Source organism: Balaenoptera borealis (assembly GCF_965194805.1).
Source record: "Balaenoptera borealis genome assembly, contig: HAP1_SCAFFOLD_2368, whole genome shotgun sequence".
Lineage (NCBI taxonomy): Eukaryota > Metazoa > Chordata > Mammalia > Artiodactyla > Balaenopteridae > Balaenoptera > Balaenoptera borealis.
The window spans coordinates 6,543-17,805 of NW_028121943.1; the positions used below are offsets into that span (position 1 = coordinate 6,543).

Here is an 11,263-nt window from a genome sequence, read left to right on the forward strand (position 1 = left end):
TGTTCCTGTTTTCCCATCTGGAAAACAGACAAAAGGCAACCAAACAACGCAAAGGTCTCAACAAATAAGGGATATCCAAAACCAGAGATGGCCAGAACTTCTGTACCCCTGATGAAATAGTCCTCATACAAAACCTGATAATCAAATTCCTTAATGCTAGGAATCACAGTGAAAAATAGTATCTGAACTGACTTCTGTCAGATGAGTGAGAACTAAGGTTAATTCAGTGTATCTGAAGCATAGAAAGTGAGGGCAAAAGTGGCACAAGATGGGGCTAGAGAAGCAGAGAGGATTCTAGACCACGCAGAGTCTTAAAGGCCAACAGTGTGTTTTCTATTCTCAAAACAATGTTTGTGAGCGATGTTTATGAGCAACGTTCCAACTTGCTTTGAAGGTTTCTTGTGTGAAGAGTGGATTGGAAGGAAACAAGATATATGGACACCAGTTAGGACCTAATCGCAACAGACAGGCAAGTTCAGTATTAGGAAGTTGAGGAAGAGCTGGCTGACAGATTCCAAAGAAATTCAGGAGATGAACTGAAGCGGGCTTAATGGGGTAGGAGATGGAGGAAAGGAAGGTCTTAGGGAATTCAAGGGTTTACTGCACACATGAGCAAAGTCTCAAAATTAATCATTTGAACGTACAGAGGCGGATCTCCCAAATGACACCGGTTAGGAAGCAACGGTACGCCCTTTAGAATTCCTAGAGACAACACAAATCAACTGTTTCGATGGAAAATTCGGCGGGACTCTTGATTTCCATGGGAATACAGAGAAAAGAGACACTGATCTGGCTTGCAGGTATATTTAGGAAGTTGTTAGCCGGACATCACCTACTAGTATCATGTAAGTAGGCCGTCCGAAGTAGGAAGCTTAGGGGAAAAACCTGGAGGAAAACTTAAAAGCTTAAGCCACACCTCTACACTACACCACCTTTCACAATTTCTTCTCAGATAAGCATCATCCCCATCAGTGAAGAAACTCGTTCGTACCTCATAATAGGAAAAACAGGCCTAAAGATTCAATGTGTGTCTTGGGAGGTCCCATCTATGCGATATCTTCCTGGGACCAGAAAAGGCCCCAGGAAGATCCATCTCTGCACCCCTGAAAGCTTACCACCAAGGAAAATGACTAGGTCCATAGATTTCCTCCCTCAAACCAGCTTACCTCACACATAGATCATTAGCAACTCCGCCCTTACTCACATTATCACAGTCACAAGAGTGGTTAGGGAGAAAAGCACTAACCAGGGGAACTAAAACAGAGGCAATCCAGGCCAAGCTGGGCTGGTGGCAGATATCTTGCTCCTTACGCTCGGGTGCATAATGCGACTCACCACAGTGCCTTTTTCACAGACCCTTTTGAACGTTTCTCCACAGAATCCAACAGCTCAAGTTAGTTCATGACGCTTCAAGGTCAACAATCGTCAAGAGAAAAACATGCAATATGTCTTACAATGTTGGATTCCTTACAAACAGGACAAGGAGATAACCATGTAGACAAAACCAGAGCATTTGAAAACATCTGTATTCTACAAACACACCAGTGAATGCTATAAATAAGGTACTATGACATAAAACAAAATGAAAACTAGATGTGAGACTGTTCTCTTCAGTGTACAGACTTCATGGCAGTTGCTGCACACTATCTAGCTACTTAGATCTTTAACTCTCTGTTCTGTTAATACCAAATGAGGCCCAAGTGTGTCAACCTGTTTCCCACAGAAACCAAAAAGTCTACATGCATCTCTTTTCTCCTGTGCCCTTTCACCTTACCTGCTCCCAATTCTCCACCAACGTCCTCCTCTTTCTCTAATTATTCTCCTCTTCATTTTGCTTGGCCTTGCCCCCAAGCATGCAAGACAGAGAGTCCTAGAGGTCCAAGATTCTAGAGTGGCTGTTTGCAAGGCGGAGGAGATTACAGTAACTGCCACACTGTATATACTTCTGTGCAAAGAAAAAGGGACAGTGTTCAGAATGTCTCTCACATATAACAAGAGCTGGAGATGGCAGGATACCTGTGTGGCCCAAGGAACTAGAGCTAGCAAATTATGGGCCAAACAATTGCAACCAAAGGCTGGAAGAGGAAAGGTCTGCAACCAGCTCTGTCTCCTAGCTCTCTGGTATTTGCTGCCAACGGGCAGAGTCTATTTCGTGAAGCATCAAGCACTGAAAAGAAGACTCCTGCTGCTGGAAGGTGACAGGAAGTAACGTCCAATGCAAGATCAAGGCTTGTCCTCGAAGCAATGCCCATAATGGAAGAAAAAAAAAAAAGAGAAAGCGGAAGAGAAATGTTAAGTCGCAAGTCCAACCTGGCCCCCAGCCTAGCCCAGCCCAAGGAAGGTAGGAGTCAAGGAGAAGAAACTAAAAGAGAAGAGCCTTGGACCACAACATTCTCCACAAGGTACACTCAAGAAACTTCACCCTACTCTTGAACCAAGTTACAAAGAGAGCTTCTTAATCCCTACTTTGGCTCCTTAAAAGCTGCTATCAGTTCACTCATTAGACACATCTGATTTCAGAACAACTGTAATAGTTCAAACTAGATGGCTCTTTCCTTCCTAAGGATTATTAATTAAATAAGATCTATATAGCTCTAAGTATATGATACATAAAATAGAATACTCTGTAGAATATAAGTAACTCTTAGTTCAGTGTATTAATGAACGTCTGTAAGAAATGTTGCAATGATTTCCCTAATGGAAGAGCCTGGGGGAGGTAAATCTGTCTTCTAGGATTTCCTCCTCCCCAAAGCTCAGAAACTCAGGTGTTGTTTTAGCTCTCCTACACTCTCTTCACCCAAGCCCGCCTTCCTGTTGGGGATCGGACCTCCCTATTGGCTCTCTCATACCTTTCAACTGCCTGCTTTGTGACATCACTCTCCTCCCAAACCTACTACCACTTGGTAGAGCCTTGGGGTTTCCGTGGAGCTGTTTGGACCAGTAACCAGTGACCTCTGTACTGGACACGTGCGCCGTTCAGCTGCAGCCACTCAGACATCCTCTAGTGTTGTCTCCTCATCCCTTGTACCTGCAGTGGATGCTTCCTCTTCTCTGACCATGTCAGGTAAGAAAAGAAACTTTGGAAAGTTTTGCGTTCGATTTCTTTTGCCCCTAAATTGAGTAGGAGATTCAAAATAGCATGGAATAATGAGGGAAAGTATTGAACTACACGTCTGGAGACCTAATTTCACTTTTGACTTTGACGTTTACTATCTGTGTGACTTTGGACAAATCACTGGCTGTCTCACAAAGCCTGTTGCTTTCCTTAACTGTTACGTTAGGATACCACATTGGGTTGATCACTCTGATCCCCTTCTTTTCCAGTATTGAGCCTTAAAGGGTACCCATGTAGAAAACGAAATCAGACACTTCTCAAGAGTGTTTCAACAGAAACACAGAAAAGCCAGGGGACATAGAAAACTAGCAATATATACCAAGATGTTTCATCTCTAATGGTCTCCCCTCCACTAGGATTTCGACTAGTTGAAAAGAGAGAATAGGGAGAGAGGATGGAGAGTACTGGGCTCTACAGGGAGGCACAGAGTCGAGCGTAAGGAAGTTTAGGACGGTTTTCATTAGCACAGGCCAACAGGCACCAAGAGATGGGAGAAAATGTAAGAATGAAGAGGGAAAGCATAGAGGAGCTCTCAAGAAAAACGGAGTTTGCAATGGAATGCTGATGGGAACCAAAGATTTTCAATTAAAGCAGAAACAGCACAGAGGGAAACCTGCTCAGAGCAGGGCAAAACCAAGTTGATGGTAGCAAACCCTTACATTAACAGACTTAAGAAGGAAAGTAAGGCCAGAACAGGGGATCACCGGGAAAGGCAGCTTATCAGAAAAGTCATACTCCGTTTTCTTTCTTTTATTGCCTCTCTGAATACAGTTGGCCACTTGACAGTTTTGAATATAAACATTTTAGAAATACGTTTTAGAAATGATGCCTCCTATAAACAAGCAACCACAGTGGTTATCTAGGGGGCTGCTTTTCAGTGTTTTATTCTTTCTAATTTTTAAACTAGGTAGACATTTCACCAATTCAACATTTTAAGTGATATCTTCTAAATTGAATCAGAAGGACTATTTTCCTTGGTGTGATATGTAGGTTCTAAGGCAAGGCTGCTTTTCATTTTTACAGTTATTTCCTTCCTAACACAGAGAGCACATTGATCAACAGCCATCGTTCGCTTGTAGATCTTAGCTACCGAAGAAGAAGAAGAAGAAGAAAAAGTCAGGCCCCACATCTCTAATTCCCCCCACTTAGGGAATTCCCTGGCGGTCCAGTGCTTAGGACTCGGTGCTTTCACGGCCAGGGCCACGCGGCGCGGCCAAAGAAACAAAACAAACAAACATCCACGTTTATCGAAAACCATATTGTGGAGTCCTGTGGATTTTCTTACACTTGAAAATCTTTTTTAATTGGATTCTAGGCATGATGGTTTTTTGAGGTTTTGGGATGCCATCTTCTTGGATGCTGAAGATGATTCTAATCTAAGTTCTAGGATAAATCCAAAAACCTTCCTGATACATTTTAAGCTTCCTTTCTGCTTATTATATAAGCTATATTCATTGAAATATATATTTCTCCTAGGCTTAATACCTCTTACTTGCTGGGTAAAAATATGAAGGAGCACAATAATGAAACTCTTTTACACTTATTATTTTGCTGTCTGCTTCGTACCGGTTTTCATTGAAATACTTGTCTATATGTGTTGTGGCTACCTATACATGCACATTTATTGCATTCTGTTGCTTGTTATGCATTTTTTACTGACATACCTTCTCTGTCTGTATGCATTGGCTAGGAATTCATTCACCTCTATCACCTCCATCGTGTCTTCTGGTTAATAGTATTCACTAAAATAGAGTGGGCAAAATTCACTTTCATAATATTGCATGGATGGTACAGAATGCCATTTGTTAGTAAATTCATTAGGCTTCGATACTTGCCACATACCCCAGTTTTCATTAATATCTATGGATTTCTTTTTCGTTAACGTAATATGCTTGTCATGATTTTTCTTTGTCTTTCTAGAACTTATTGTATCTTCCTCCATATAAATCATACGCAATAGATCAGCTTATTCATCTATTAATTATTACTGCTATTATTATTGGTGGTGGTGTTATAACCACTTTACAGGTGAGGAATCTGAAGTAATCAGATAACTCTTCCCTTTCCAAAAGCACTTAAGAAATCCACTTTCGGGTAATCATTTTGAGGTAGGATGAGAAACCAGGCTTGAAGAGGGCAAAAATGACTCTTTCAATTCACCAGTTGGACTGAGCTGTACGTCACCTCTAGGTAATAGCGTGGGAACTGCACAAGCAAAGGGAGACACTGAAGACGACAATGGTAACAGCCGTACTGTTTTCTAATGGACAAAAAAAATGCCTATATTATAAGTTCTATTTCTCCTGCTTTCTGGCAGTATCATGCTCAGAGTGGAGTCCTGGCAAGGAAGTCAGGATACTTAGGTTCTGAAACCTGGTAATGATACTAACATAATGAGAGAACTTGAACAAGTCAACCCGACCTCTCTGAGCCTCAGTTTCCTTACTCACGAAATGAGACTGAGAACATCGAAGTTCTCTAAGGGCCTCCTAGTTCTAAAATGCTTCCAGTCTAGGAAATAGCATAGAAGTCAATACGAGTGCAGGCTGAAGGGAAAGACAGGGCAGGGAGAAGGTTGCTTCCAGCCTAGAGAACAATCTCTGAACCACACCACTTGGCTCTTCTGCCCGTCTGTGCCCAAGATGGGAGCACAGGCAGTTAATAGAGAAGAGTGGAAAACTGCTCAGTCCTTACAGCCATCATCAACTGTCTGATTTTGGGTTTCTCAGGAAGTAATGATAGTAGAGGTGTCCTGATAGCAAGAACCTTCAGATGATGCCGTTCCTCAAACGTAGTGAGAATTTCTCAACCTCCCTGAGTTTTTCATGACCCTCTTGTTCTTACAGAAAATTTCCAACATCCATCTCTACTTGGAACTCTAGATTCTCTGCAGCATTCTCCTCCTGTGGTGAGCAATGCAACTTCCCTAACACGAAGTGTCTGCAACTTCTCCAGAGTCTCTGCCCCTGCCGTCAGTTCGGCATCGGCTACCGGTACCCCTTTCCAGACACTCATGGGTAGTGCCTACCTTTACCAACATTCTAGCACGACTATGTTATCTGGAGTTACTGACCACAGCCAGATCTCCACTTCAGCTGCTTCCTATCCAGGTGTTCTTGAGTGGGACATCACAGCAAGCACTGAAAAGAATTCTTCTTCACTCGGAGACTTTACTCTGGCACTCACTGACCGCCACACAGCTGCCTCCTCCATGTTTCTGGCAGCCCAGTATGATAAAACTTCAGACGCCAAGAACATGGTCCCTCTACATCCATCGCTTTCTGCCAGCCTTGCTCAGGGAACACCATCTCAGATTCCAAATCAGGGGCAGAGCCGCCTGCCACTTCCCTGCCAGGAAGGGAGCCAGGTATATTACTATAACCAAGGCACACTGGGGTCTTTACTGTATGGAGAACTTGGCTCCTGCCCGCAATCCTACGGCTCGGCGTCATACACAGGAAGTCGGGCCTCTGGGCAACCAGAAATGGGAATGGGACTGAAGGAGATTCAGCCCACAAATATCCGACCACCAGCTTCCACCTCTGCAGTCTGCCACCCTGTGTCTGCTCAACGCATCACAGAAACAAGTTTTCAAGGTGAGTATAACAAACGCCAGAGAAAGTTGAAGAATGAGGTCGGCACTCAAAAATGGGGTCAAATCGACAGCTGGGAAGGGGTGTAGAGGCAGGTAGAATTTAGATCCTGAGCCTTTAATAACCACTACCTTCGCTCAGTGCCCTCTGTTTTTAGACTCTCTATGAGAACACCTAGGGCTTCCCTGGTGGCGCCGTGGTTAAGAATCCGCCTGCCAATGCAATGCGGGGGACACGGGTTCGAGCCCTGGTCTGCGAAGATCCCACATGCCGTGCAGCAACTAAGCGCATGTGCCACAACGACGGAGCCTGCATTCTAGAGCCCGTGAGCCTCAACTACCGAAGCCCACGTGCCTACAGCCCATGCTCCGCAACAAAGAGAAGCCACCGCGATGAGAAGCCCGCACACCGCAACCAAGAGTAGCCCCCGCTAGCCGCCAACTCGAGAAAGCCCGTGCACAGCAATGAGAGACCCAGTGCAGCCAAAAAAATAAATACGTAGAATAAATAAGTTCAAACAGTAAATAAATACATAAACATAAATTACAAAAAAAAGAACACCTAATGCAGGTGGGAAGGTGGGAGGGCCACTGTAGAGGTCATCTATGCTACATGTACAAGAACCCCGAGAGCACACCAATCGGTACCACACTTTTCACTGCTGTAGCCGATCGTTCCCCCTGTACTGCCACACTGTAGCACTCCCTTCCCTCATCTACTGCTATAGTCTCTTCGGAAGGTGTTTCAGAACTCTTGTTATGAGAGTGCCAGTTGAACTGTCCTCACTTCCTTCATTTATACCAGGATTGAAGACCTTGTGGTCCGAGATCCTGTCCAGAGAGCAAGCAGGCTAAGACTCTGTCTTTGTTGATGTATTTCATCAGCAAGGGCTCTACCCCCTCTCCTAGTTCATGGTGTGACGTGTTCTTGGCCTCTCGGGAAAGTGGGGAGAATGGAAAGGACCCTATATGAGAATGCTAGGCTTTGTAAAACATTTCAGGTTTTTAAAAATAAGACTCATTTTGTATTGGACTTATAACAGTCCTATGAAATACAAAGCGAGCCGAGAATCAGCGACAGGAAAGGCTCACCAGTAAGAATTACAACAGTCACCGCTTACCTCGTAGCATAGGGCACTGTCCATGATCCTTAAGAAGAGTTAGTAGAAATGCCTTGCCCATCTTGCCCCTGAACCCCTTGAAAGGTACACGACTGCTGTGTTGGTGTTTAGGGGGAGCATCTCACTTACCAGGGACTGACTTCTCCCTTGATCCCTTTGTAGGGATGGAGACCTCCCCCCTGGTGATGAAAAATTCCCTGGGATTGCAACCTCCAAGCCAGACGTTTTGTGTGACACAAAGTCAAGAACTCCCCAAGTCCTGCAGTAGCAGAAACAGCCACATACTTGAGAGTAACCCACCATCTGAACTTGGGGACATTTCAGTGACAGCTCCAGTCCAGAGTGCCAGGCGTCTCCTGGCCCTGCCTCCAGCTCCAAGCCAGGGACAAATAGAGAGTAAGCACGTGGATGATATCAAAACCAAGCTTTCAAAGCCTCTGGATGCCTACCAGATCCCAACAGAGAACCAAGATCCTCCACTACTCCCTTTAGGAATCCCTGATATTCACCAGCCGCTGGCCTGCACCGATCCCCTCAGCCAAGAGGAGCAGCCTGGTTCTGAAAATGCTGATCTGGGAGAGAACAGCCGGAGTCGTCAGGACCTAGGGACACTTGAAAATGGGATTGAACCTAGCAGTGGTCTTGCAGACATTACTACACTGGCGGAGGATATTCACCTTCCCCAGCTCTTTAATCCTTTGAAAGATCTTGATCAATCCCAAGGTCCCAACGTGATCAAAGCTAAAGACACCAGAGCCATTAAGGTGAATCAGGTGCAGGAAAAGCCAAGTGTCATAAAGGTTCCCTCTGATCAACCCAGGAAGAACAAACAGAAAGCCTCTGAGCCTATCAGTGGCGCTCCCAAGGCCAAAATCCAGCCAAAGAATCCAGAGTGCCTGTTAGGGGGAGAAGTGGTTATATGCCACGCTGCAGTCAGTGACAGGGCTCCTGTGAACACGGCCAAGCACTCTCAAGGCAAACCTCAGAAAGCTGCATCCAGAAAGATCAGCAAAACTAAGAGCCACGGGCAGGAAAAGACCAAAAGGACCAGAGGGAGAAACAAGGCTGAGGAGAACAAGCAGTCAGGGAACAAAGTCAAGGCAGAAGAGAAGCCAGCAATCCCCCACACGAAGCGAAAGGAACACCAAACTGAGCTTCTCCAACAGAGCTTTCAAAAGCCTCGAACCTCCCTTGGCGTGCGCATGCTGGAGTCTGTGAAGGTTCTTCATGCGCTGGGGAAGAAGAATGAGACGAAAACTGGGCTCTCTTCCTGTCGGCTCTTGGGAAAGTCAAGCAACCCCAAAGACCCCCAGCCACCCCCAGCTATCCAGCCATGGCGGCATACCCCACGTGAGGGGAAGGGTCCTGAGAAAACGCAAGTCCAAGCCCAGAAACCAGACAGCAGTGCTGAAACAGAGTGTCCGTCTCCAGCCCAGTATGAGCGGCCTCCTCCTGGGAAGGTCAAGTTGATACCTCTGCCTTTTTCTGCCTGGGACAAGCCTCAAGCTCGACCCGCTCCTCGGAGGCCACAGTCTCTGGCCTCACATCGGCCTGCTGGGGCTTACCGTGCCCAGCCTGGTTCTACTGACTCAGCTCAACCTGCTGCAGCCAATTCATCCCAGCCAGCTCCTGCCTCTTTGCCAGGCCCCGCCAAACCAGCTCAGCCAACTGTGACCAACCCAACCCAACCGGCTTGGACCAACCATACCCAGCCTCGTGTCCCTCAGTCTGCTGCTCCTAGGCCTGCACCCTCCAAAACTTCATCTGGCGCTCCTCTCCAGCGGGAGCCTGTTCCCCCTGCTGTGAATAAGCGCCAGTCCCCACCCAAGCTCCAAACCCAATTTCTACTCCAAGACTTCAGCAAGCAACGAGTTCCATGGAGGGAACCCAACGTGCCTGAGCCAGTCATGTCAAAGCCCATCGAACAAGAGCAGAGGCCAGAGCGAGAGGCCATGAAGAGGCGGGCTCAACAACAACGGGAGAATGCTGCCAGATACACCTCTTCGGGCAAGCTGCAATTTTTCACCGAGAGGGAAAACGAAATGGAAATTGCCGACTACTACGGATACGTCAAGTGAGAGCTGCTAGGATTCTTGGTGCCACCTTGGCTACCAGCTGTTCTTCCATACACAGGTAAGACAGGTATAGAACTGAATAAGTAAATGGAATACAATTAATAGACGAGTAACAAACCTTTCGAATTTTCAGATGCTGCTAACTGGGGCGTGAGAAAGGAAGGACTGAAAGTTGGATGGGAGAATGAAGGAAAGGGGTAAAAACTGAGCAAAGAGGAAGGAACTTGGCCCAGGGCTAGGAAGGCCAAAAGAGACGTATGGATTTAGGAAAGGAAGCAGGAGCGAGGATGAAATGGCAGAAGTAAAAAGCAGGGTCAGAGGTCTGGGTTGAAAGAACACAATTGGAGTAGAGTTGAAGGTGACAGAAGATGAGTCTAGGTTTACTAGGAGAAATAGAAAAAGTCTCTCGGGGACGCTGGCCTTAAGTCTCACAACCACCAGATAGGTATTTCAGAAAACAAGAGGTTCAGGACACATCTCTGAAAGGTCTGAGTTGCCTTATTCAGGTGTGACTGTAGTGGGGGAATAGGGAAATCTACCAGAGAAGTGGCTAGGGCTCAGAGTTATCCTAGGGGCAGCTGACGACAGGGGCAGAGCCAAGGGAACTGCTGGATCAGGAGGCCCACGAACAAAGCAGGGGCATAGCCGCCTGTCACTTCCCTGCCAGGAAGGAAGCCAGGTATATTACTATAACCAAGGCACACTGGGGTCTTTACTGTATGGAGAACTTGGCTCCTGCCCGCAATCCTACGGCTCGGCGTCACACACAGGAAGTAGGGCCTCTGGGCAACCAGAAATGGGAATGGGACTGAAGGAGATTCAGCCCACAAATATCCGACCACCAGCTTCCACCTCTGCAGTCTGCCACCCTGTGTCTGCTCAACGCATCACAGAAACAAGTTTTCAAGGTGAGTATACAGACGGCAGAGAAAAGTTGAACAATGAGGTCAGCATTCAAAAATGGGGTCAAATCGACAGCTGGGAAGGGGTGTAGAGACAGGTAGAATTTAGATCCTGAGCCTTTAATAACCACTACCTTCTCTCAGTGCTCTCTGTTTTTAGACTCTATATGAGAACACCTAGGGCTTCCCTGGTGGCGCCTGCCAATGCAGGGGACACGGGTTCGAGCCCTGGTCTGCGAAGATCCCACATGCCGTGCAGCAACTAAGCGCATGTGCCACAACGACGGAGCCTGCATTCTAGAGCCCGTGAGCCTCAACTACCGAAGCCCACGTGCCTACAGCCCATGCTCCGCAACAAGAGAAGCCACCGCGATGAGAAGCCCGCACACCGCAACCGAGAGTAGCCCCCGCTAGCCGCCAACTAGAGAAAGCCCGTGCACAGCAATGAGAGACCCAGT

At 46.6% G+C, this 11,263-nt stretch overlaps 1 pseudogene across 1 annotated transcript; it reads left to right on the plus strand.

Moving 5' to 3' along the window:
* Positions 1-2,980: 2,980 nt before the first annotated feature.
* On the plus strand, positions 2,981-9,906 carry LOC309622385 (uncharacterized protein C2orf78 pseudogene; annotated as a pseudogene). Its single transcript has 3 exons — positions 2,981-3,064; positions 5,962-6,711; positions 7,991-9,906. The product of its transcript is annotated as an uncharacterized protein C2orf78 pseudogene (transcript).
* Positions 9,907-11,263: the final 1,357 nt, after the last annotated feature.